The sequence below is a fragment of the Triturus cristatus genome, chromosome 4_2 (genome assembly GCF_964204655.1).
Source record: "Triturus cristatus chromosome 4_2, aTriCri1.1, whole genome shotgun sequence".
Classification (NCBI taxonomy): Eukaryota; Metazoa; Chordata; class Amphibia; order Caudata; family Salamandridae; genus Triturus; species Triturus cristatus.
Window position 1 is genome coordinate 515,065,153 of NC_140586.1, and position 23,752 is coordinate 515,088,904.

A 23,752-nucleotide genomic window follows, 5' to 3' on the forward strand; every position below is an offset into this window, starting at 1 on the left:
GAAAAGGCCTTTGATGAGATTAATTGAGTCAATCAGTAGAATATTCTGGGCTTCAGTCAACATATTATTAACTCTATTAAAGCATTATACAGACACCCAGCAGCTAAACTACAATTAGTGGGAGATTCTGCAGATAATATTGTAGTAACGTGTGGCTTCGGGAAGGTTATCCTAACTCTCCTCTACTTCTTTTTATTCAGATATAGATCCTTTTTTAATCAAATTAATCGGAAATCAGGAAATTTCACCTATACAGTGCTCTGATCATTCCGTAAAATACTAGCTTATGCTGATGAAACTGCCATAGTCATAACCTCTCCCATATAGAATCCATAAAAGGGGAGGCAAAGAATTCCAGAGTAATATCTGGGTATATAATGAATAAAAGGAAAAGCCAAATCTAAATCAACCAGCAGGTACCTTTTCTTGACCCCAGTGTTACTCCATAGGCAATATATTTGGATATTAATCTGACCATGGATACAGAACGCATTATCACTATAAATTAAGAAACTTTAATAAATTAAGTTAGATAAGATCTGAAAAGTTGGACTACATTTCTTCTCATTTTAATAGGGCGATGTAACATCATTAAATTAATATTGTCTAGGATACTGGATTTGATTTGAACTATACAATTGAATTTCCATGATAAATGATTTAGGAGAGTAGACTCAACTAGCACATGTATTATTTGGGAATACAGACATTCTTGCATACTTATAAAATACCAAATACTACTGCTCTCGAGAGGTGGCCTGTTGCTCTCCAATTTTAAAGATTATTATTTTTCTTCTCTTAAAACATTTATTTTTTAATTAGTTGCAATAATCATGCGACAACACATGCATGCTAACAAACGTAAAGGTATGAACTGAATCAGGCACCTAGCAAAAAATTATCTATTTATTTATTCTGAACTAAGCTATTTTAAGAATGCCCATATTTAGGTGGTTACAAATGCTATTGGGCTATGAAAGAACTGGACTAAAATAGTAAACATGTATTGGTATCATTATTATACACATTAGTGGAACTCGCAGAGCCTCCCCTTAATCTTCATTGATAGAAACACTAGATTATGGCATAATGAGAAATCTGTGATAAAGACACAATTCATTCATTCTCGTAACAAGATAAATATGATTTACCCAAAGAACCATTTTTCAAATTTCTTCAATTTAGATATTTTGTATTGAAAATCAATAGCAATCAGTTTAATATGATCCCTGGCCCTCTAATGAAGCATGTGAATTCTACTCAGATTCTGAAGGAATGTTATAGGATTTTTATACAGGTCGACCCTGGGGACTTGGGAAATCATGCAACAAAGTAGGGGGACGAGCTGGGTGCAATGATCCAGCAAAACGTTAAGTACAGCAATAAAAGATATTATTCAATCTGTGTTAAACACCTGCAAAATTGTATAAGTGAGAAAGTAGAGAAAATTATTATTGTCCACGGTGCTCGGGCCCAGTATCGGCTTTCGAACATATGCTTGGTAGCTGTCTTAACTTTCAGGGCAATTGGGGCAAAGTTTTATAATGTGGGTATTGCAAGAATCGTACATGATGAAATTGCACAAATGTGTATTTCATATACATAGCCAAAAACATTCTATCAATGGAGAGCCCAATTTCTTGCTGCCTGTCATATATTCTTTATATTGATGTAAGAGACAAGGTGCATGCAGGAGGGGGAATAGAACTCAGGGTCCTTAATAGAATTGACCAGACAAAGGTATTTCAATGATGAACCAATAGAATGTATGTTTAAACAAGAATATTACTTATATATCGGCCTGTATTTTGTGCTTTTGAGCAGAGTATTTTGTAGATTGCATTTTATATTTCAGTTTTGGCTTGGTGTTAAGTGTTAAATGAAAGGATACTTTGTATAATTTTAAACTAAAAAATAAAGATAGATAGATAGACACATAGGGGCTCATTACGATGGCGAAAGGCCTGCCACCGACAGCCACCGACAGCTGTACTGCTGTTTAACCCCGCAATATTATGATGGAGGGGGGGGAGGGAATCATTGGGTAAGCGTGGCGGTCGTAAAGACCGTCCACCACGGTTCTGACAGGCGGTCCTTTTTCGACCGCCTGTCAGAAGAGAAACATAGCCCAACAATAATATCCCTTTCCTCCATTTGTTTTGAGGTGGACAAACCGCAGCAAAACGAATGGCGGAAATGGATTTGGGGGCCCGTAGCAGGCACCCCTTAATCCCTGGGTCTGGGTCAAGGGCACTGAGGGGCACCTATGGTGCCCCCCTACATATCACTGCACCATGTGGCAGGCCCCGCATGGTGCCTGCCACATGGCGCAGGGATATGCAAGAGCTTTTATTTCTGTATTGCAGCGGGGGCTATTGAAAGCATCCCTGCCACAATGCAAAATATAGGTGATGCGACCACCATGATGGCGGTCGCATCGTAATTCGGATTGTGGGGAGGCCGTCTCATGGGCAGCCGTTCCCAAATCCGAAACAATGGCGGACGGACGGAAGTCGGTCCGCCATCGTAATGAGCTCCATAAATACTATTCTATTCTATGTGCATTGTAGAGTGCATGGCAATCCGCAGGCATCCCAGTGCAAGCAATGCGATAGATACCACCAAAGAGAACTGGGCCAGGTTAGTTATCCAATAACCAGGTTTTTAGAAGTTTACGGAATTTGAGTTCATTGTCAGTGAGCCTTATTGTGAGGGGGAGGGTGTTCCATAATAGGGCCACCTTGTATCCAGAGTATCAACCTCTGCTTCTTGCTCTTTTTATAAATGGAACAGTGACCAGGCAAGTGTTGGTGGACCGGAAGGCTCTATTGGGCATGTAATGGGATACCAGAGGTCGGACGATAGGAGTGCCTTTTGTTTGGCATGCCCTATGAGTTATACATAGGGATTTGAATTGTACCATTTGTTCAACCAGTAGGCAATGCAGGGTAGCCACAGCCTGTTGGGCAGAGTTGTGGTTAGGAAGATACAGCAGGGCTCGGGCTGATGCATTGTGCACCACTTGAAGTTTTTTGATGACCAATTTTAGGGGCTCCCATGTATAGTGAGTTCCTGTAGTGCAGGTGGGAGAGGATAAGTGTCTGGGCCACGAGCCTTCTGGAGTGGAGGGGGAGTAGGTGTAGTATTTTACAGAGCATTCTGAAAATGCCATAGCAGCATGCAGAGAGTTTTGTGGCCTGCCCCACCATGCCTAAGGATTTTGCCACTAACTATTTGCCAAAGACCTTCTGTTGACTCCAGTCGCACTTAACTTTTGAAACACAAAGGTTTCTTCTCCAATAATTATCAGAGTTTAACATATGTTGTGCTCATCTGGGATGAGGTCATTGTTCTAGTCTTTGATTACCGAACGCGTTTATTATTCTGGAATTTACATTTCCATTTAAGTCTCATGCATAGAGTTCTGCATGGGGGTGTCTCACTCTAATTGTTCAATTTTAACTACATCGAGGGCTGTGTTTAAGCTGACATCAGCCTATTTTGTTCACAGATCTTTTTCTGGATTGCCCCTGATGAAGGGTTATCGACCCCGAAATGCACTGGGCAAAATTTGGTATTCATCAAGGATGTATAATATTGCAACTATCATATGTTAAGATGGAGTACAAATAAGAATTGTCAATGAAGAAATTGATGGAAAATAAATATTGATGATAGCACAACATGTGTTAAACTCTGATAATTATTGGAGACGAAAACATATTTTTTTCAATGGTTTTTATTGAAACATATGCAGTTTACACATATATCATCAATGAGCACATGTTGTTGAAGAACACACTTAACAACTTGTGGCAGTGATACATATATCCAGCATTTGCAGTATAGAAATGATATGCGTAGTATAACAAAGTAGCATGCATATAAACAAATATTAGTACATTAAGTATTCCGCATTACCTGGGGACTCAACCTGCTCAACAGATTGCAGGTACTGTAGCAGATGCTCCCATATGTCATTAGGTCTAGAGATGGTGGGGAGTCCTTCCGCATATAGCACTAAATTATCCCGGCAAAGCGGCAGATCTTGAAGCCATCGTGCAGGCGACGGCCCAGCTGGGCCCTCCCACGTCATTGCCACGTGCCTCTTGCCCATGAGCAAAGCCACCCTGACTAGTTTACCTGTAGCCCCCTTCAGGGACGGCACCAAGCCCAGCAGATGTACGTGTGGAGAAAACTGCAATTCCAGTCCGACCATCTTAGACAGTGTGCAAATCACATTATTCCAGAACACCGCTACCTTGCAGCACTCCCAGGCCAGGTGCCAAAAGTCAGCATCCGCAACTCCACATCTCTTGCATTTATCAGTGTCTCTAAGCCCATATTTGAATAACTTATGTGGAGTATAGTACAATTGCTGTATGTACTTGAAATGGATTATACAGAGGTTACCATTGGAGGTAAGGGCCCCAGTAAGCTGACAGCAATATTTCCAGTCCTGCAGTGTCAGTGGCAGAATTAAATGTGCATTCCATTTCTCCAAAGTTTTGTTGTTTAATAGAGGCTTCTTCGCTCTAGCGGATTGTTAGAACTGGGGGTCTCTAGTTGGCAGGGGTAGGTACATTTGACCAAATAGGGACCCTTGCTTCTAAGTCAGGGAAAGGGGATTAAAATACTGGATAACCCCTGCTCACCCCCTTGGTAGCTTGGCACGAGCAGAAAGGCTTATCTCAGAGGCAGTGTGTTAAGCATTTGTGAACACATACAGAAATACAGTGAAAACACTACAGATGAACACCACACAGGTTTTTTAAAAATAAGTATTTTTTATATAGACTTAACACAAGAACACAAACAACAAAAAATCCACAATACTGTACTCAAAATTGACATAAAGATGGTAGAATTAACTTAGTTCAAGTTGATGGTAAATGCGACACAGTTCTCACAAAAGTACCTGGATGCGTAATGCAAAATAAACAAAAGGCTTGCAGTGTCGGAGATGCGTTGGTTCCTTGCTTCGGGGGAGACAACGTGTCACGCCTCAATGCTTGCGCAGAGTATGGGATGCGTCTTGATCCTTACCAGAGAAGAGGTAATGCATAGATTCTCGTACTGCGGCCCGGTTGCGATATGGCAAGATGACGACTCGATGCGATAATCCGGTTCGATGTGACAAAATGGCACCTTTGATGCGACGATGTGCCCTGGCAGCCTTGCGGCGACACGATAGACCCTGCGACACGCTTCTCCGGTGATGCGGCGGTGACCCTCACGGTGGCAACACGCTGCTCCGGTGATGCCACAGCAGACAGCTGAGACGACGACACGATTCTGGGGAGATGCGTTGGCGGCACGCTTCTCCGGCGATGCGATGACTACAGCTGTGGCGGCGACACGCTTCTTCTTGTTGCGTCGCCCTTCCAGCTCCCAGCAGATAGAATCCCAGCAAGGAAATTCAGAGGGGAGCTGGTGGTGAAGTCTTTTGTCCCTGAGACTTCCACAGGAGGCAAGCACAAGTTCAAGCCCTTGGAGTAATATTCTGCAAGATGATGAAAGTCCTTTGAAAGTTCCTTCTCCTCTCCTTGGCACCGAAGACAACATTGTAGGCCAACCTAGCAACAAAGCACACTGGCAGGGGGGCAGCACAATTCCTATAGCTTCCTTTGGTTCTTCTCCTTGGCAGAGGTTCGTCTTGTTGTTCCAGAAGTGATCTAAAGTCTTGGGGTCTGGGTACCCATATTTATACTACTTTTCTCTTTGTTCTCTGAAAGCAGAGAGGCATTTGCCTAGTCCAAACCAGTTCTGGTCAGTCCTGGAGCACTCTGTTGACAAGACTCCTTCTTTCCTTTCACAGTGTAGGCCATGGACATCAGATGCACCACAGGAGGTGGAGCCAGCATTGTGGAGGGAAGGCACAGCCCTATTCAGGTCCCAGGTGCAGCTCCTCCAACCCATCTACATGCAGATCTCTCTATTCAGCCCGGTGCTGACTCACCCTCTCTCCTGGAATCCCCCACCTCCTGTCACACACAAAACCAGACACACAATACACAACCTAGCAGGGCAGGCTTGGACAGTTAAGCAAGAAAATACCTACTTTCTAAAAGTGGTATTTTCAAACACAGAATGTTAAAACCAACTTCACTAGAAGATGTATTTTATCATTCTGAGTTCAGGCATACTAAACTCGAATTTCTACCTAGTTCCCTGAGTCAGTTAGGATTATAAGATGTAATAATCAAACTGCCCATTCTGGCCTATGGGGAACAAGTAGCCTTGCAATAGTGAAAAACGAGAATGGCTGTAATTCACTATTAGGACATGCCACACACACCAGGGCGTGTCCTACCTTATACTTACAATGCACCCTGCCCTTGGGCCTACCGTAGGGGTGTCTGATATGAAGAAAAGGGAAGGTTTAGGGACTGGCACGTGGGTGCACTTGGCCAGTCAACATGGCAGTCAGAGACTGCACACAGGCTCTGCAGTGGCAGACCGGTGACACACTTTACAAGCTGCTTCTGCTGCAAGCCCACCTGCAGCATTTGATTTACATGCCCTGGGCACCCCTGGTGCACTGTACTACGGTCTGACAAGTAAATTAAATAACCCAATCATGGAGTCACTAATCAATACATCAATTTAACATAGGGAGCACTTGCACTGTGGCACTGAATAGCAGTAGCACAGTGCCCAAAGCATCTAAACCAGCAAAACATATTGAAAACAGAGGAGGCAATCAGAAAAAATGGAAGGGAGACTCACACCAATGGTACTAGGTCTAACACGTGTCCCTCCAGCTGAAATGTGGGGTGAACTACCCTTTCCCTTGGGAGTTCTCTTCACTAAGGCAGAAATATCTGGACAGACCATCAGCATTGGCGTGTTCTGTACCAGGGCGGTGTTCCACCGTAAAGTCGATCCCCTGTAGGGAAATGGACCACCCCAACAACTTTGGGTTCTCACCTCTCATCTGCATCAACCATTTGAAGGGCCTGTGGTCTGACTGAACCCAGAAGTGAGTCCCAAACAGGTATGGTCTCAACTTCTTCAGCGCCCAGACCACAGCAAATGCCTCATGTTCAATTGCACTCCACCTCTGTTCCCATGGAAGTAGCCTCCTACTGATGAAGGCAACAGGTTGGTCTAGGCCCTCCTCATTATTCTGTGATAGAACAGCCCCCACACCATGCTCTTAAGCATCTGTTTGAAAAATGATTTCTTTTGAGAAGTTGGTCGCCTGAAGCATGGGTGCTGTGCACATGGCAGTCTTCAAGGCGTCAAAAGCCTTCTGACAGGTGTCAGTCCAGTTCACTTTCTTGGGCTGCTTCCTAGATGTCAGCTCAGTCAAGGGTGCAACAATGTTGCCATACCCCTTGACAAACCTCCTGTAGTACCCCGTGAGTCCTAAAAAGGCTCTCACCTGTGTCTAAGTCTTTGGGTGTTCCCATTCCAGGATGGTATCAATCTTGGGTTGTAGGGGTGCCACCTGGCCACTCCCTAGTGCCCCAAGTACACCACGAAACCCTGCCCGATCTGGCACTTACTCGCCTTGATTGTGAGGCCTGCCTTGTGCAGTGCCATCAACTCTTCCTAGAGGTGGCGCAGATGTTCTTCCCAACTGGCGCTGAACACTGCAATGTCATCCAGGTAGGTGGCACTGATATTTTCCAGTCCAGCCAACACCTGGTTGACCAACCTCTGAAAGGTGGCAGGGGCATTCTAAATCCCAAAGTGCATAACCCAGAATTGGTAGTGCCCATCTGGTGTGGAGAATGCTGACCTCTCTTTGGCCCTGTCAGTCAAAGCGATCTGCCAGTACTCAGACATCAAATCAAACGTGCTAAGGTACCGTGCAGCCCCTAACCGATCAATGAGCTCATCAGCTCTGGGGATGGGGTGCGCGTCAGTCCTGCTGACTGAATTGAATCCTCAGTAGTCCACACAGAACCTGTGTTCAGGTGTGGCACCAGGCGAGGCAGCCTTTGGGACCAAGACCACTGGGCTGGCCCAAGCACTGCTGGAGGACTCAATCACCCCTAAGGCAAACATCTTGGAGACTTCCTCCTTGATGTAAGCCCTGACCTTGTCAGTCACTCTGTAATCCTTGTGCTTCACAGGAGGACTGTCCCCAGTGTCCACATCATGGACGCACCACTCAGTGACACCAGGAACCAAGGAAAACAATTCAGAGAATTGTCCCAACAGTTGGCGACAATCTTGCTGCTGATCAGGGGTCAGTGTGGCAGAGAGGTTGACACCATCCATTGACCCATCTTGCTCTGTTACAGACAGGAGGTCAGGAAGAGGCTTGGTCTCCTCCTCCGTTCCATCATCCGCCGCTAGGAGCATGCCCACTTCGGACCTTTCTAAGTGGGGCTTCAGGTGGTTAACATGCAGGACCCACAAAGGGTTCCTTGGAGACCGCAAATTCACCAAGTAGGTGACATCACTTTTGTGCTCCACAAGGCTCTATACGGGCCATGACCCAAACTTTCTGTCCAGGTTGAATCTCAATCAGAGTGGCATTCTGATCGTACCACCGCTTCATCTCTTCCTGGCTGGCTTCCAGATTCACCTGAGCAAGCTCTCTGAATCGCCGAGTCTGGTTTCTGAAGTCCAGCATGTAACTGTATACATCCTGGAGAGGTTTTCTGTGAGATAACTCCCAGCCTTTCTTGACCAGACTCAAAGGTCCTCTTACCGGGTGTCCCTACAACAGTTCAAAGGGACTGGACCCTAGGTACTTTTGTGGCACCTCACGGTAAGCAAAAAGAAGGCATGGCAAGAGGACGTCCCACTTATGCCTTATTGGTTCCTCAAGACCCATAATCATGCCTTTAAAGGTCCGGTTGAATCTCTCAACCAGCCAATTTCCTTGGGGGTTGTAAGAAGTGTTGAACTTGCATGTAACACCACACTCCTTTCACAGGGACTTCATATAACTGGAAATGAAGTTGGTACCTCTGTCAGACACCACCTCTCTGGGTAACCCTACACGGATAAAAATCCCCATCAGTGCACGTCCCACCACGGGGGCTGTCACTGTCCTGAGCGGGATTGCTTTCGGGTACCGGGTAGCATGGTCTACCAAGACCAGGATAAACCTGTTGCCCATGGCTGTCTTGGGGTCCAGTGGCCCCACAATGTCAATGCCCACCTGTTCAAAGAGGGTACTGACTACAGGGAAAGGTTGGAGAGGAGCCTTTTGCTTCCTTCCACTTTTCCCACTTGCCTGGCAAGTTTGACAAGTCCTACAATGAGAGTCTGAACTCTTCCGCATCTGGGGCCAATAAAAGTGAGTTACAAGCCTCTCAAAGGTCTTGTCCTGCCCCAGATGTCCAGCTAAAGGTACATCATGAGCCAAGCCCAGTAGAAACACTCTGAAGCGCAGGGGTACCACCAGCACATGGGCTGACCCAGGCTCAGCAACCTTAGGCTCTGTATACAGGAGGTCGTTCTCCCAGTAGATCCAATGTGATCCAGACTGATCACCTGTTGCCTCAAACCCACAATAGAAGGGCACTTCTCCTTTTCTGCACAAAATTCCTCCCTGGAGGGTCCCCCTTCTTGCTGCTAATGGGTCAGCTCAGGCAGGACCCCCAGTTCAGCAACCTGATCCCCTGTAGGTTCCAGGGCATCCCCCTCAAGGTCTGCCTCCTCCTGGACCGTGGGAACAATGGGGTTGGTTTCCCGCACCCCCTACCTCTTCTCTTTAAGGCAGGTCCCAGGGCCATACTTTTAGGCTCCAGGACCTCTTCAACACCCTTACTGGCTGCCATAGACCGAGTGGTTACACATGTCCACTCAGGCAGACCCAACATCTCCAAATGAGCCTTCTTCTCCACCTTAGCCCAAGGGCAGCTTTCCAAATCATTGCCCAACAGACAATCCACAGGCATGGCTGGCCTCACAGCTACTTGAAGAGTACCAGAGACCCCCCCAATCAAAGGGAACCTGAGCCACCTTGCAGTGGCTCTCTGTGTTGTCAGCGGCAACAATGGGGTAAAAGGCCTTGGGGACAACCTGCTCTTGAGACACCAGGTGACACTTCACAGCTGTCACACTGACTCCTGTGTCTCTAAGAGCCTCCACTCTATGGCCATTGATGGTCACCCACTGCCTGTATTTTTTAATGTTATCAAGCAGCTGAGTTTTAGGGACCATCTCAAAGTCTCCTAATGAGACAAGAGACATTTCTGCGAGACACCACACACCTTGGGCACCCATCTCCTCCCCTCCCAGGGCTACACTCGCCATCTGACGGGGTGGTGCCTGTAGAAGTGGACCTCAGCTAGGTCTACCACTGCAAGGGGTTCGCCCTTCTCTGCACAGAGTCCTCAGACCAATAGGAAGAAGTTGGCACAGAAACTGGAATAGAAAATACAAAGTTTAATAAACCTCATGAGGTGGAACTACATTCACACAGCACCCTTCAGTATTGAATGAAGTAGCACACCAAACAGAAGGAGCATGGTCCTTTTATACCCACACAGGGGCTTAAAAGAGGGCGGTACAAGTACAGGAGAAGGTTTTATGTACATATAAGGTCATATAGAAATGCACAGTCGACAAGTAGGAGGAGTTAACAGTTTGCCAATGCTAGTAAACACATCCTGACAGTTACATACTACTAACAGCTGCAAGGACAGCTGAAAACTCACTGGGCATGTGCGAAGGTGGAAGGTGCTAAATATAGTTCGTTTCTAGGCAGATTACAAGAGAAGTCAACACTGAGTGAGGACAGAGCACATGGTGAGCACCTGGCAGCACATGGCAAACAAAATGGCTGCTAGAAATACAAAATGGATTCCACAAAATGGACAAGATAGCCTCTAAATACAAGATGGATTCCGCTAATGCTAATCCAATCGCTGCCAATTTACAACAGATGACTGTTTTAGCATTAGCTGAAGACATTCGTTCCTCTGGGGTAATCTAAATATGCATCCCGTACATCTATTAGCATTATTTCGGCCACCTCTTTATTCAACATTTGTTGGGCCTTTGTTTCTGCAACATTCCTTTTGACAGGTATACAGCCAGAGATGCAAATGGAGCAAAGCATTGGACCACATTGGATACGTACACACCATGTAAAAAGTATCGTAATCATTACACACAGGATAGTCAGGAGCTTCCAGCCCCAAGCAGAAACAAGAGTCCAAAACCATCCAGCAAAAGTTCAAGTACCAGTCTCTGGATGAATTTCTGTAGCAATTTTATGCAGTTTTGATATTGCATCATATACTGAAGTTGAGTGATCCGGTATGAATACGCAACAGCTGCTACCGATAATGCGACATGCACCACCTCGATCAGCCAGAACCACATCAAGAACCATTCGTTTCTGGAGAGCTACAATCCTTGCAATTTGCAGCTCCTCCGTAATGTTCCCAAGTGCCATAGCTGTCTGATTGGTAACAGCTTCCACAACTCTAGTCAATCGTCTTATTTTCCTACTGTATAATGCAGCACCCACAAAGAAGAAAAAACCTAAATTAAAATCGACATATTGTTGCAGAGTGGTATCAGTTTGGTCTACTTCGTCAGCACTTATTGTCCTTTTATATCTATTTCTAGAGATATCGTTGAATAATTTAAGGTCCCGGTGGTATGATGCAGGTGCCAGAAACACAGGGGGAAATAGAAAGGACACATAGCACACACCTGACCACCCAGCAGGTAGTTGATAATATCTGTGGCTACCACAGATAAAGTAGGTATTATGTGAGGCTATACAACTACTGTTATTTACACCTTCAATAGTCAGAATTACAGTACATTCGCTTTTCCCCACTGGAATTCTCCCAATACTGCTTACACATTGATCTGCTTTAGCTCTAGTAACAGAAATCACAAATTGTTCATTACTGGTAAAAGTTCTCATATTTGTGAAGACATATAGGTGCCGATTCGGATCCTGGAAAAATTTCACCCGTCCGAATTGAATCTGGATTTTTTACCGTACGAATCGTACAAGTAGCGTACAAACTGCCAAGTACGATTCGCATGGGAAAAACTCCATACAAATCGCATCCGGAACATTTCCCCACACGTCCTTGGGTCGGAAAATGTGTCCGACACATCCCCGGACGATTTACCGTACGAATCGGAAAAATGAAGTCCGACCGCGCTAGTACGATCACTCCCGTCCTTTTGATTTTACAACTGTATGCAAAAAACACCGTACGGACCGAACTCCCACAGCAAGCATGGAGACACGTGTCCGCATACGTGCCGAACACCCCACCACAGACCCCGCATGTACGTGCAAAATGCCCCCCGGCCGCGGATGTACTCGCCGAACCCCCACCCCACCCGTGTATGTATGGACCGTACCCCCACCCCACCCGTGTATGTACGGACCGTACCCCCACCCCACCAGTGTATGTACGGACCGTACCCCCACCCCACCAGTGTATGTACGGACCGTACCCCCACCCCACCAGTGTATGTACGGACCGTACCCCCACCCATGTATGAATGGAGCGTACCAACACCCCACCCGTGTATGTACGGACCGTACCCCCACCCCACCAGTGTATGTACGGACCGTACCCCCACCCGTGTATGAATGGAGCATACCAACACCCCACCCGTGTATGTACAGACCATACCCCCACCCCACCAGTGTATGTACGGACCGTACCCCCACCCCACCAGTGTATGTACGGACCGTACCCCCACCCGTGTATGAATGGAGCGTACCCCCACCCCACCCGTGTATGTACGGACCGTACCCCCACCCCACCAGTGTATGTACGGACCGTACCCCCACCCCACCAGAGTATGTACGGACCGTACCCCCACCCCACCAGTGTATGTACGGACCGAACCCCCACCCGTGTATGAATGGAGCGTACCAACACCCCACCCGTGTATGTACGGACCATACCCCCACCCCACCAGTGTATGTACGGACCGTACCCCCACCCGTGTATGAATGGAGCGTACCAACACCCCACCCGTGTATGTACGGACCGTACCCCCACCCCACCAGTGTATGTACAGACCGTACCCCCACCCCACCAGTGTATGTATGGACCATACCCCCACCCGTGTATGAATGGAGCATACCCCCACCCCACCCGTGTATGTACGGACCGTACTCCCACCCCACCAGTGTATGTACGGACTGTACCCCCACCCCACCAGTGTATGTACGGACCGTACCCCCACCCCACCAGTGTATGTATGGACCGAACCCCCACCCGTGAATGAATGGAGCGTACCAACACCCCACCCGTGTATGTACGGACCGTACCCCCACCCCACCAGTGTATGTACGGACCGTACCCCCACCGGTGTATGAATGGAGCGTACCAACACCCCACCCGTGTATGTATGGACCGTACCCCCACCCCACCAGTGTATGTACGGACCGTACCCCCACCCTTGTATGAATGGAGCGTACCCCCACCCCACCCGTGTATATACGGACCATATCACCCACCCCACCAGTGTATGTACGGACCGTACCCCCACCCCACCAGTGTATGTACGGACCAAAACCCCACCCCACCAGTGTATGTACGGACCGTAACCCCACCCCACCAGTGTATGTACGGACCATACCCCCACCCCACCAGTGTATGTACGGACCGTACCCCCACCCGTGTATGTACAGACCCTACACCCAACCCCCCTTGTATGTACCGTGCGAAACACCACCACTGATGGACGGTGCGGACCAACACCCTGCCCATGTTCATACGCACCCTACCCCAGGCCCACACACCAGCACCCTCACCCAACATCGGGCATGTATGAGTCGTACTAAGCCATAGCAAAGGACAGCACTGTACAACAACATGGCCCATGTACGCACCGTACAGACGCTAAAAACACTCCTACTGAACCAAAACTAACCAAAAATACACAAGGACAGTCAATCCGAGGCACACAACACCACAAAACATATCCAACAAGGCCAAATACATCCTATACACTGACCTGCAACTGACAAACAGATAAACAGAGGCCCAAACCACTACCACTCCTTATAACACACCCACCCAAAGTTCAAACACAGCCACACCCACAAATGGACCAATAAAAAGGCCCAACACACACAAACCATGATCCTTTGCAACAGATCCACTGCTGCCAGACCCCAGAGACAACGCACTGCACCATACTTCAACCATCAATACACCTTACACTTGCACTCCTTCACACAACCACCATCACAAACACACCCTCATCACATTCACACACACACACCTGCACACCCACAACCATCCAGACCCACACCCATCCACACCCCCACCCCCACAACCATCCACACCCACACCCCCACAACCATCCACACCCACACCCCACACCATGCCCACCAACAAGAATCCAAAGTTCACAAAGGTCGAGCTGGAGTCCCTTGTCGACGAAATCATCAGAGTCGAGCCACAGCTCTTTGGAACATTGGTCAGACGGACCAGCATATCAGAAAAAACTGCCATGTGGGAGAGGATAGTCAATTCCGTGAATGCTGTTGGGTCCACCAGAAGGACCAGGCATGAGTGCCAAGCCAGGTGGTACGATCTGCTGAGGACGGTCCGCCGCAAAATGATGGATGAGCACAACCAGGCCAACATCACTGGAGGAGGGCCATCCCGCAGACCGGTACACTACCATCCCTGGGAGGAGAAGGTGATGACCACGCTGGAGCCGTTGGGAGTAGACGGACTAGAAGGAGTCCGAGAGCCTGGTGAGTACACAAACAACTCACCTCACATGGGGGGAACGCCATATAGAACCCAAATACCATTCATGCACGCAACCCCCACAAAGCCTGCACCGGACACAATCACACTCCAAAAACACACACATGCCACTAGCGCCTCCATGCACCATGCCCCAAGCAAGGCCAGGCCAAGTCACAGGCCACACAAAACACAAACACAAGACAGGATGTCCCCGATGCCGGGAGGGTGGGCCTCAAAACTAACATAGAGCAACTCTGAAGCACACAACAATGCCCTCAGCCCATATGGCTTAGGGCACAGCCATACCAACAGTGTGTCCCCACACAGTACTGTTTTGCCTGCTAATGGTGGCCGCGTTGCAGGAAGACATGGGTATGAAGGCACAATTTGCACATAACAGCAGCCAATGAAGACGCAGCACACTGAAAGAGTGTCAACACACACCGCCACAGCAGCAGCGCAGACTCACACACTCCGCCCAATGGGTGCCCGCAGAGAAGAAACAAACCCACATGAACAAGCCAATGGCTTTTGCAAGACCTGCAAACTGTGTGTGGCCAGGAAGCTGGGCTGAGGTGAAAGAGGGTGACACACAGAGGGAGGGAGAGGGGCAGAGAGAGGGACAGAAACAGAGGTGGACACAGGGAGACAGACAGAGGGAGAGAGGAGGCTGACAGAGGGAGGGAGAAAGGGACACGGACAGAGGGTGGAGGCTGATAGAGGGAGGGAGAAAGGGAGACAGAGGGAGACGGACAGTGGGGGGAGGCTGACAGAGGGAGGGAGTAAGGGAGACAGAGGGAGACCAAATCACCCTTGGGTGTTGTGGCCATGTCCGCTCGTCAGCAGGTGGACTGTGTGCATGTAGACAAGGTTTGGCAGTGCCTTAACCCCCCCTTGAACCTTTGATGAACACTAGGCCATGTGTCAATCTGTGCACGAGTACATCCGTGCTGCAGGCACAAACAGAACCGTACACCCAGTATACCTACCCACTGTGTTCGTCAGAACCCTGTCACAAATTGTTAATTTACCTACCTGCATTCTCAAATAGCATGGAAAAAACACCATTTGGCCACGTACAGTGCAACACGTAAGGCGGCTCTGCATGGCTTGCTACGCCCGCTCACTACACTGCTGACTGCGTTCCCAAAATATGCATCAACTAAGATTGTGTCACACATAGGTAAAGTGTCGAAAGCTGTGGCCAAGGGACATACCCATGCACAAGTGCACTGTGTGAGGAATGCTAGCCAAATCCAACCACCCAGAGGAACTGTGCCAAATCAAAAAAGAATGAAACATGGATGTCGCATATAACACAATTAACACTGTCTCCCTCACACACAGGTCAACGTCATCGATCTCCCCCCAACACTGGGGGGGGAAGACTCACAGGACCAGGCTCTGCGTGAAGAGGACCCCAACGCCAGCGACGACTCTCACCACTCCGTGGATGACCCAGACCAACCTGGCCCCTCTGGTGTCCAACCACCTGCAGCACCTGCGTCAGGTACAACTGTGACAACCACCACCCCCATTCCTGCCACATCCCAGGAGACACCCAGGAGCCCTGCCCGCACACAACAACGCAGCCAGTCTGTCCAGGAGGGACAAAGTTCTTCGGGCACCCAGGAGGAGGCAGGCGACCCTGCAAATGCCATCACTCAGGGGTCCCGGAGACTCGATGTGCCCACAACGGCAGGCCAGGCGCAAGTGGGCAGGGGTGGTGGGAGTGGAGGACGGCGGAGGCCCGAACCTGCCCAGTTGGCTCAGGACCCGGCTATGGCACACGTCAGAACCATCCTGGACGCATTCCGGCGTGACTCCAGAGGCACCGCCCAGGTAGTGGAGACCCTCAATGAGATGAAGGCCCTGCAGGTTGAGCATCATGCCAGGATGGAGGCAAGACATGCAGAGCACTTGGCGGTGCACAGGGACATGAGCCAATCCCTCCGTCAGATCACCCAAAGCCTGGCAAACCCTCCCTGTGCCAGCAGGCGTAGAGCAGTACCAGCCCCAGGGAGGGAGGAGGAGGAGGAGGAGGAATCATCTGACGGAGCGTCCCTTGCACCGTCAAGCCAGGCATCTGAGGGTCCCCGCAGGAAGGCGGGTCGTCCACGCAAAAGACCGTGAGAGTCAGCGGAACATCACCATCTCGCAGGTCACCTGGCCTGGCACCTGGCCCTATGGCCCAACAGCAGCACAGCAGCAAAGGACATTCTCTGCCACATGGCCTTGATGGTCACTGTCTGACCAATGTTGACAAAGGCTGTGGCACAGACTCTGATGACTGTCAATGGCAAGGACACCAACTCCCCCTGTGAACTTTGGATTCTACACTCCCGCCAAGCACCTCTTGTCACCACCCCAAACACGTACCCCAGCACTAATAAAATTCATCACAATCACAAGATGATGCCTTCATTTTGCATTAATCCACTACATGTGTGTGTTGTAAAGTCAAACCATGCCTGATTTCTGAATTAACTCCGAACCACCATACCCTGGGGTCTGAGTCTGGCACAGGACACACATGGGTCACAACGTACCATCCAAGACAGACATGGAGCACCATACTCACCCGTGATGGGCCCAACCAGCTGAGGGGGTGCCCGCACAACTGTGCCCACAGACCTATTTAGAAGAGCAACAGTCATGCGCAGAGGTCAGGGATCATGTGGAGTGTCCTGGGGTGGGAGTCCCAGGTATGTGTAGACACGTGGCAGATCCATGTCCTGCATGCGGGAGTCAGGTGGATGTGGCGAATGGTGGGCCAGCCAAGGTTGGATGCATGGAGATGGCACAATTGGGTGTTGGATCACAGTGCCACAAGGTTGTGTTGTGGGTGTGGGCTGCATCCTGAGGGTGTGCGTGGATTGAGAAGGTCATCCTGCAGCTGGCAGTGATCCACTCCCCCCATCTCTGTTTGACGTTGATGTGGCCTGGTCGCTGGATGTAGTAGCAGAGCTGTGCAGATGCACCCTGGATGTGGACAAGTATCATGGGATTTCTAACGCACATGTCCGTAGAGTGCAGGGTAGGAGTAGACACGGATGTCATAGTTGACCTGTGGGATGGTCTCCTTCTTGCCTTGAGGTGGATGGAACTGGGGATCTTGTGCATAATGCAGAGTGTGCTGCCGCATGAGGCACAGATGCTGCTGATCAGCATAGCACATGTCAGCAAGCAATCCATGATGGTCACCAGCTGGTTTGCGTGGACACTGGGTGCCCTTGCAGCAGGGCCTGCAGCAGCATGCGCCATGTCAAGGAAACAATGCCACAAGTAGCACACAAAGACAAGGATCTCAGGAAGGAACCATGCAAAAGGTGCATGTCAAGGAAGGAATGTCTGGTTCAACATGGCACACACACACACAATGGATTCACATGCGGCACAGTGGCCGTCGTGGAGACTGACAGGCCACAAAACCTACACAGCCATGGACACCATGCACAATACAGAATCTAATCCCTGACAAACAGCTTGCATCTTGCTACTCTACACATAGACTCATAGGCACTATTTCTGAGAACAATGCCAGACATGCCGCATGCACATTGGCAACAGACCACCATTGACAGAGATGAGGCACCTTGGAGGCAGAGGGACACCTTTATTAGTCATGTGTGTCGGAATGCTAATGCAACTCTGTCTACACATACACAGGTCATGTGGATGAAGACGTGGGACCAACACTGGCACCCCCCTTAGCACCACAGATGCTGGAAATCTATGGCACTGGCACACAAGTGACGGGTGACAGCTAAACACCCTCTGCTGCTCACGGAGAGCCTGCTATACACCATTGATCCCCTAATGGGGAATTCACACACCATGTCAACCCGGTGCAACCCGTATGTTTCCGAGGGCAGTGTTACACACATTGATGGCTTCATCACAATCCACAATCCCATTACAGATGACTGTCACCAAGTCTGAACATCAATTCAGGTGAATTCTGCTCCAGGTCATGTGCCCCATGGTGATTCTACATGTATGCAAAGTAACCAAACATGAACAGGAGCAGTGCACACACATTCAAAACAAATACCACTCCCAAAAAGCCGTGCTGCATCCCTTACCCGAAGGAGATTTTCAAACTTGTCTGTGCATGTAACGCTGATTCAGCACATGTTGCTGTGATCATGAGGAATAGCAGGAGCACAACAATGCCACCAGCAGACAGCATGCGCAAGTACCTGTGGATGGGAGACACACCAGAAGTCAGCCAAAAGAAGTACATCCGCATGCATGTGCATGTACTCGACACGTATTAGGTTGTCAACATGCTAGGTGACAATGATGACTCTGGAAAAACATTCTTCTATTGCACCATCACTCGAGTGACACATCCAAACACACCTCAGACTCACTTGGAAGACATGCAGATGGACACACACATTGCAACACATGCCACACACAGCCCAATGCGTGCACACTCAGACACTGGAACTCACCACTAAGCAAAGAAGTCGCGTATGAGCCGACTCCGCATGTCCTCCACCGCCTCCTCCTCCTCCACATCACTTGCCTCATGCCCAAGCCCTTCATCCTCCACGGGTGGATGGTCCTGCTCATCTGGATCCAGGATGAGTGGCACAGCTTTCTCCACTGCCATGTTGTGCAGCATGCAGCACACGAGGAATATCTTGCAGACCTTCACCGGTGCATATGGGAGTGCGCCACCGGTCTTGTGGAGGCAACGGAATCGGCTCTTCAGGAGGCCAAACGTCCTCTCTATCACTCGCCTGGTCCGCCCATGGGCGTTGTTGTAGCGGTGATCGGCAGCCGTGCTGGGGTTGCGGAGAGGCGTGATCAGCCATGGCATGTTGGGATAGCCAGCGTCGCCTACATGGAAACATCATGGACAAGAGTGGGTCAGGAGAAGCAGTAAGACAGGAAGATGACGTTAAATACAGGACTGGCAGAGTATACCCACCAACAATGCATGCTCGTTCGTTGCGCAGCTGCAGCATCATTTCAGGCACCCTGCTACGCCTCATGATGTACGCATCGTGTGCTGATCCTGGAAAACGAGCACAGACATGTGAAATCACCATGTTGGCAAGACACACCGCAATGGCATTAATGGAGTGGTAATGCTTGCGGTTACGGAAGGCTACCTCCTGTGCCTGTGGTGGTACTAAAGCCACATGTGTTCCATCTATGGACCCAATGACATGGGGCATCCCTCCCAGGGCATAGAACTCACGCTTGACAGCTGTCAACTGCTCAGGAGTTGAGAATTTTATGAACTCATCAAGGTGCTCCAACATGGCCTCTAAAAAATCATGCAGAACATGGCTTAACATGGTTTGGGACATCCCACCCACATGGGCAATGGTATTTTGAAAGGTACCCGTGGCCAAGAAATGTAGGGCTGCCATCACCTTCACCTTGGGTGTCAGTGCACCAGGATACCTGTGTAGCGGTTGGAGGTGTGCTGCCAGCCGTGTCGTCAAGTCCTCAATCAAACGTTGGGGGAAGCGGTAGCGGCGTATACAGTCATTTTCCCACATGTCAGCCAAGTCCGGAATTGCTCGAGGGAGAGGCGGAGCCCTGCAGTGAATTAGAAGGGACAACGAAGAGTGAGTACAGTACACCACCAATGTCAATGTACTCAGCACATGGTCAACAGGCAATACACATATGCTACATACAGAGTCAGGTCTGTGCAATATGCCCTGGACATGTATGCCAGCCATGTGACACTCCTACCAAGAGACAGCTCCAAACGTTTATTCTCAACCTCATAATGCCATGCCATGAAACTAGCTGTGGGCCAGTGTAAGTGAGCAGGCAGACGCATTACAGGAGTTACAGACAACCAAATATGTGCAGAGGAAGGATGTTCATTGTACAGACAGGTTGCGGAACACTAGAGGCACAGGTCACATGTAATGGAAAAAGGACAGACCACACACCTTGCCATGAAGGATTACATTTCAATAATGATCCCACATACATTGAGAGTATGCAGATATGTCCTTGTTTTGAAACTCCGTGTCGATGCATACACACACACCTTACGTCGGATTCCACATGTGGCGTGGTATGCGTAACACTGTGCCATGGCCATCTACACACAGACACATGTTGGTTGCCGCAACTGCAGATGCATTTGACCAAACACCTACAGCAAGCTAATGGGAACACACGACACATACATGACATAGTCACATCATGCAACGCGGGTAGTCACATGTCAGGTGTGAAAAACCCTGTAGCTGGCATCAGGGGACAGTTGCGTGTGTTGTTGACTGCGCCATGGCAGTGACGCTTTTCACAAGTGTTCTGTACTACATGCACACATGTCAAAGGAGTGAAGGGGATGTCTGGCACATAGTCCACCATCACACATGACATCTGTACACATCTCATCATACATCTATTGCCTTCACAACTCAGGAGTAATGTGCCACATTACAGCCTGACACACCTGTGCCCCACACATGTAGTACTGCACAGACAATGCCTTGATGTCCAGCCTTGGACAAGTATGTCAGCTCTATTCCTTTCTGTGTGCTGCCTGTCACCACTGGCAGGTGTGGAATGCACCGTGCATGCGCTCGGAGGGCATGTGTACGTTCCCCATCACTATGGGAGTTCTGCCGTAGGCCTACCCATAGAGAAACGGCCCGTACACGCATGTGTATGGGGAGTATCACTATGGGTACGCATACGCGAGCAAAGCCATAGTGACACGGCCCGTACACGCGCGTGTACGGGGCGTATCACTATGGGTACGCATACGCGAGCAAAGCCATAGTGACACGGCCCGTACACGCGCGTGTACGGGGCGTATCACTATGGGTACGCATACGCGAGCAAAGCCATAGTGAAACGGCCCGTACACGCGTCTGTACGGGGCGTATCACTATGGGTACGCATACGCGAGCAAATCCATTTGGGGTGCCCTAGGGCCCTGGAACTCACCGTACCTGTGTGTGAATGTCCAAATTACATAGGGGACACATGAGGGACAAGTATAAAGCCCTACATGCATGTTGGTTGTCATGGAGACCGAGTTTAAAGTTTGAATTTATTTCATCAGGTGCCCAGCTAAAGTCGGTTTGAAAGAATCTACATTGTTGCAAAGTGGTTGTTGAGTTGATGCTCAATAAAAAAAAAGAGCAAAGCCACTGCCTGTGGTAGGTTTAAAGGGATTGGAGGAAACATAGGATGCAAATGTGAGTGACCAATCACTCTGTACTCCTGTGAATGAAACAGGGCAGCAAGGTAGATATAAGGCAGCCAGGTCCCATGAGAGAGCACTTGCCTGCACATCCTTTGATTCAACTACACTGCTGCTGCTCGTGAATCCCCTGGCACCATGTCCAGGTCTGTGGAGAGGGCCCAGCCTTTCACCCAGGAGGAGAACCAAGCCCTGCTGGATGTGATCCTCCCACAGTACCCCATGCTGTATGGTCGACCAGGGGTTCAGGTGAGTGCTGAGTCCACTAGCAAAGACTGTGCCCCTTTTTTGTGACTGTGACTTCTGCCATTGTGTCCAGGTGTAACACACATGCAATGTACTGTAGGGTGGGTCCCGGGTGGGGGAATGCCTAATGTCTCGCAGCCAGAGCATGCTGTGGTGCATGTCTGCTCTCCTCACTTGCATTGTGTGTACTGTGACAATCACTGCATGTGGCATTACACATTCTGCCTGTCTAATCCTCCTGGGAATGTTGTTACTACAGTCCTTATGTGAATCTGTGGTCCCCCCAGTGTGACAGGTGGCAGTACCCACAGATATGTGTTTGTTTAGTGTACATGTGCTGAGAGTGTCCAAATGATGTGTTTGTCCCCTGGACATTGGTGTGTGTGTGTAAGTCCCCTGTCATGTGGGTGAGTGCATATGTGGAGTGTAGCACCCCAGCTGCATGTGGGATGGATATACCCTGCCCATCTGATGTGAGCAGGGAGCAGTGCTGTGTGTCTGTGGTGATGGGCCAGCCCCACACCTGTGACACCCCCCAGTCTAGTGGCACATGTGCAGAGTGAGGTGTGTAGCTGCAGTTGTCAATGGCAGGTGATTGTCCTGTGGCTGTGTGTGTCTGTGTACTCTGCTGAGGGTGCCTCAGTGGCCTGTGGCATGTGACTGCTTTGAGGTGCTGCACATAATCCTGGTGTCGCTTGTGATGCACAGTGTGAGCCTGGATGATTGATTGTGTCGTACCCCTCATGCCACCTGTGTACTCTACAATGCCACTGTTGGACGGCGACCTCAGAGGAGCCCGGAAAGGGGGTCCTGACTACCCTGAGACCCACCCTCAAAGTATCGTAGCCGGGCACTGGCGGGAGACTCCTCAGGAGGAGAAATCTCGTATCGAGGATCGTACTTCTAGCACAACACCACACCGTGTGTCCTTAGGAATCAATCTTTATCAAACAGGTTAGTACTGCAAATATGTACAAGGAGAGCACAGGCTCAATGAGTCTCGGAAGGGATAGGGGGTAGCGGGACAGTCTCTGGTAAAAAGGTTCAAGGCAAGGACGTACCCGGCGCACAGCTCACAATCCTCGAGCTGGGGGGTAGGCTGGTTGTCGTGGGGTCCGGCGGGACCGGTGGAGTCTGTGGAAGCCGCGAGTCACTCAGCGGGCTCAGGTACTAGTTCGGAGGTCTTACGATCTTCAGGGAGCCGCGAGTCACTCAGCAGGGCTCAAGCACAAGTTCGGAGGTCTTACGATCTTCGGGGAGCCGCGAGTCACTCAGCAGGGCTCAGGTACAAGTTCGGAGGTCTTACGATCTTCAGGGAGCCGCGAGTCACTCAGCAGGGCTCAGGTACGAGTTCGGAGGTCTTACGATCTTCAGGGAGCCGCGAGTCACTCAGCAGGGCTCAGGTACAGTTTGGAGGTCTTACGATCTTCAGGGAGCCGCGAGTCACTCAGCAGGGCTCAGGTGGTTCTAAGTTCCAGGAGCCGCGACCGCGTCAGCAGGCTCTCGTTGTTCCAGCGTCGAATCTGCCGGACAGTCCCAGAGCACCCCTTGCTATAGGTCGACCCCTCTTTGATGTCCGGAGTCTGTGCAGGCAGGGGTCTTGTCACCTGGGGGTCGCTTGTCGGGGTTTCCTGCCATT